Below are 5,187 nucleotides of genomic sequence, written 5' to 3' on the forward strand. Positions count from 1 at the left end.
GAATTTTACATCACATTTAAGGAAAAGCTAACCCCTGTCCTTCTCAGACTTTTCCTAAAAAATCCAAGAGGAGGGAAGACTCCCAGACTCTTTTTATGAGGTCAGCATCACCCTGATCCCAAAACCAAATAAAGGCCCTACAAAGAAAGAAAACTGCAGGCCAATTTGGCTGATGTACATAGATGCTAAAATCCTCAACAAAATACTGGCAAAGCGCATCAAGCAATACATTCAAAAGTTTATCCACCACGATCAAGTGGGATTCATCCCAAGGATGCTGGGATGGTTCAATAAATGCAATTCAATAAATGTGATACATTACATAAATAAAAGAAAAGACAAAAACTACATGATCATCTCTATAGATGCAGAAAAAGCATTTGATAAGGTACAACACCCATTTATGATCAAATCACTCAGCAAAATGGGAATAAATGGGGCATTCCTCAATGTAATAAAGGCTATATATGAAAAACCTACAGCCAACATCATACTCAATGGGCAAAAACTGAAAGCTTTCCCACTAAGATCAGGAACAAGACAAGGATGTCCTCTTTCACTGCTTCTCTTCAACATGGTATTGGAAGTCCTAGCCACAGCGGTCAGAAAAGGAAAAGAAATAAAAAGCATCCAAATAGGAAAGGAGAAAGTAAAACTATCATTCTTTGCAGATCACATGATAGTGTCCATCGAAAGCCCTGTAGACTCTACTAAAAAACTAGTCAACCTAATAAGTGAATTTGGCAAAACAGCAGGATAGAAAGTCAATATTCAGAAATCAAAGGCGTTTTAGTATACCGGCAATGAAATAGAAGAAGAAGAAATCAGAAAACAAATGCCATTCAATATAGCAAGAAGAAAAATATAGTACCTAGGCATAAATTTAACCAAGGAGGTAAAAGACCTGTACGCAAAAAACTATGCACCATTGAAGAAAGAAATTAAGGAAGACACAAATAAATGGAAGCATATAACGTGCTCCTGTATTGGAAGAATTAAGATCATCAAATGTCCATACTACACAAAGCAATTTATATATTCAACGCAATCCCTCTTAATATACCAATGATGTATTTCACAGAAATAGAACAGACATTTCAAAAATTTATGTGGAACCATATATGACCCCAAATAGCTGCAGAAATTTTGAGAAAGAAACACAAAGTAGGAGGGATCACAATACCCAATATCAAACTCTATTACAAAGCCACTATACTCAAAACAGTCTGGTACTGGCACAAGGTCAGACCCATAGACCAGTGGAACAAAATAGAAAGCCCAGAAACAACCCCAGGTGTATATGGGCATCTAATATTTGACAAAGGGGGCAGAAGCATAAAATGGAGCAATAATAGCCTCTTCAACAAATGGTGTTGGGAGAGCTGGATGGCTACATGCAAAAAATTGGAAATGGATCATCAGCTGACACCATACACAAAAATAAGCTCAAGATGGATAAAAGACTTAATTAGAAGTCACAACACCATCAATGTTGTAGAGGAGAACATTGGCAGGAAACTCTCAGATATCCCACGCAGCAATTTTTTCACCGATATGTCTCCCAAAGCAAGGGACATAAAGGAAAGAATAGACAAGTGGGACCTCATCAAAATAAGAACGTTCTGCTCCACTAAAGAAAACATCAGCAAAATGAAAAGGGAGCCAACCGTATGGGAAAATATATTTGCTAATGATACATTAGATAGAGGTTTCATCTCCAAAATATAGAAAGAACTCACTGGACTCCACTCCAAGAAAACAAATGATCCAATCAAAAAATGGGCAAGGGATCTGGGTAGATATTCCTGAGATCTTTCCAAGGAAGAGATACAGAGAGTCCAGAGATATTTGAAAGGGTCTTAGGCCTCACTAGACATCAGAGAATTGCCAATCAAAACCACAATGTAGTACCACCCCACAGTGGTCAGAATGGCCATCATAAACAGATCAACAAACAACAGGTTCTGGCGAGGCTGTGGAGAAAAGGGAACACTAGTACACTGTTGGTGGGAATTCAGACTGGTGCAGCCACTCTTGAAAGCAGTGTGGAATTTCCTCCAAAAGCTGAAAATGGAACGGCCTTTTGATCCAGTGATTCCCCTGCTCGGAGTGTACCCTAATATTCCCAAAACACCAATTCAAAAGAACCTATCCACCCTAATGTTCATAGCAGCACAGTTTTCTATAGGCAAGTGTTGGAAGCAACCTAAATGCCCATCAGGAGATGATTTGGTCAAAAATCTTTGTTACATTTACACGATGGAATACTACACAGCAGAAAATAAAAAAGAACTGCTAAACTTCTCAACAGCATAAATGAAACTAGAGAGCATTATGGTAAGCGAAATAAGCCAGAGGGCAAAAGACAAATACCATATGATCTCACCTGTAAGCGGAACCTAACCAACAATATAAAAATGCGAGGAAAATAATACCAGCAACACTGAAAGGAAAAGAAACGAACAGAGACAAGAGGGATGTAGGGAGGTGGTACAGGGGTAAAGGAAGGGAATGGGAGGGTCGGGGAACATGTAGCAAGGTCTCATGGACAAAACCAAAGGGGAAGGATTGAGGGAGGGAGAGGGGAGGGGGCATGGGATTGTGGTGGGGGAAGGCAGAGCCAAATGTATTTGAAAAAATAAAGAAAAGAAATGAAGAAAAGAAATTTTTTGATTACTGCTTTGCTTTTGTTGGTTGTAATCCATCTGTCTATATATTCTGTTCCTTCTTGATTCAGTTTTGGAAGATTGCATCCATTTATCCATTTCTTTCAGATTGTCTATTTGGTTGGCATATAGTTGTTCACATTATTTTCTTATAATTCTTTGTATCTCTCTGGTCAGCTGTCATTTACACCATTTCTTTTCTGATTTTATTTGTTGTCTCCCTCTTTTTGTTTTTTAGATTTTATTTATTTATTTATTGTTTTATTTATTTATTTTTTTATTTCTGTCTGTCTGTATGTATGTATGTATGTATAAAGAGAGGGGAAGGGAAGAGAAAGAGGGGGAGAGAAACATCTGGGTAAGAGAGAAACATTGATAGGTTGCCTGTTGCACATGCACTTTCCGGAGACCAAACCTCCAACCCAGGCATGTGACCTGATGGGGAATTGAACCAGTAACCCTTTGCTTTGTGGAATGACACCCCACCAACTGAGTCACACCTGTCAGGGTTCTCTCTCTTTCTTAATGAACCTAATTAAATGTTTATCAATGTTTTTCATCTTTTAAAAGAACCAGGTCTTGTTTTATTGACTTTGTAATTTTTTAAGATTGTATATTATTTCCACTCTAATGTTTATTATTTCTTTCCTTTTAGTCACTTTTGGCTTTGCTATTCATTTTCTAATTCCTTTAGGTGTAAGATTAGGTTGTTTATTTGAGATTTTTCTTATTTCTTGATGTAAGCCTGAAATGCTATGAATTTCCCTCTTAGGACTGCTTTCACTGTGTTCCATAGATTTTACATTGTTGTGTTTTCATTTTCATTTGTTTCAAGGTATCCTTTGATTTGCTACTTCATCTCATTGTCAAATCATTTATTTAGTAACATGTTATTTAGTCTCCTTGTCTTTGCATGTTTTTCTGCTTTTTTCTTGTAATTCGTTTCTAGTTTCATAGCATTGTGGTCAGAGGAGATGCTTCATATGCTTTCAATCTTACTACATTTATTGAGACTTATTTTGTATATGTAGTGTATCCTGGGAGGTATTCCATGCATATGTGAAAAGAATTTATATTTTCCTTATTTGGGGTGACATGCTCTGTAAATATCAGTAATATCCATGTGGTTTAGTGTGTCAGTTTAGGTTGCTCTTGTCTTGTTGGTTTTCTGTCTGGAAGATCAGTCCTTTGATGTCAAAGGGGTGTTAAAATCCCCTACTATGTCTTTATTACTGTCAGTCTCTTCTTTATGCCCATCAGTATTTGCTTTATATATTTAGGTGTTTCTATGTCGGGTGCATAAATGTTTACAAAGGTTGTATCTTCTTGTTGGGTCGATCCCTTTATCATTATGTAATGTCCTTTTTCTCTTAGTAAAGCCTTTGTTGTAAAGTCTATTTTGTCTGTTATAAATATTGCTACCCAGCTTTTTAAAAATTTTCATTTGCATGACATATCTTTTTCAATCCCTTTACTTTCAGCCTATGTGAGTCTTTCATTTTAAGGTGGGTCTCTTGTAGACAGTATATGTACATGTAGGTTTTGTTTCTTATACATTCAGCTACCCTATGTTTTTTGATTGGATCGTTTAATTCATTTATATTCAAAGTGATTATTGATAGGTATAATTTATTGCCATTTGTTATTAATAATTATGTTATTTTCTCCTCCTCCTCCTTCTTCTTCCTTCTCAAATTCCCTTTAATTTTTCTTTGTAATACTGGTTTGGTGATAATATTCTCCTTTAGCTTTTATTTTTCTGGGAAACTCTTTAGATATCCTTTACTTAGTTAGTTAATTAGTTAGTTAACTAATTAAAGGTTGTCAGTAGTTTATTGATAATATTAGAGCACAGCAGAATGATTCAAGTGGCTCCATGTAGTGTTTTGAAATTCATCATAACTGTAGGCTGAGTGGCCTGCGGTTGAACAGACTGCCAAAGTCCAAGACCTTCAGCATTTCCTTAGTGTCAGGATCAACTTTAATGATCACTTGATTCAGGACTGAGACCTCAGAAACATAATTGTCTCTGCTTTCTCTCTCCTTTTTCTGAAGCTTGATGGCTGTACCTCTCATGGGGCCTTTCTGAATTCACTTCATCAGATGTGTGACAGAGCCCACTATCTTGCTTCAGAGCTTCTTGTTGGAGATAATGGTGATCTTCTCACACATGTGCTTTTTGGTGTGGAAGGCATTGTTCAGACACACGTAATACTTTTTAATAACAACCCAGACCGCCTTCTTTATGGTCTTGGTGTGAACGTGTCCCATCTTGGATGGTCCCTGATCAAAGAGCTCTCTTTCAATTTTAAATGATAGATTTTCTGGGTAGAGTAGTCTTGGTTGTATGTCATTGCTTTTCATCACTTTGAGTATTTCATTTTGGCCTGAAATGTTTCTGTTGAGAAATCACCTGACAGTTGTATGGGACCTCCCTTGTAGGTAACTGTTTTTCTCTTGCTGCTTTTAAGATTCCTTCTTTGTTATTAACCTTTGCCATTTTAATCATGATGTGTCTTGG

The 5,187-nt window shown here is 36.8% G+C and overlaps 1 pseudogene; it reads right to left on the reverse strand.

Moving 5' to 3' along the window:
* Positions 1 to 4,530: 4,530 nt before the first annotated feature.
* On the reverse strand, positions 4,531 to 4,937 carry LOC129076139 (40S ribosomal protein S17-like; annotated as a pseudogene).
* Between the last annotated feature and the right edge of the window lie 250 nt (positions 4,938 to 5,187).

This window comes from Pteronotus mesoamericanus, unplaced genomic scaffold (genome assembly GCF_021234165.1).
Source record: "Pteronotus mesoamericanus isolate MK-2021 breed Mesoamerican mustached bat unplaced genomic scaffold, CSHL_Meso_final contig_57, whole genome shotgun sequence".
In the NCBI taxonomy this organism is placed as follows: domain Eukaryota; kingdom Metazoa; phylum Chordata; class Mammalia; order Chiroptera; family Mormoopidae; genus Pteronotus; species Pteronotus mesoamericanus.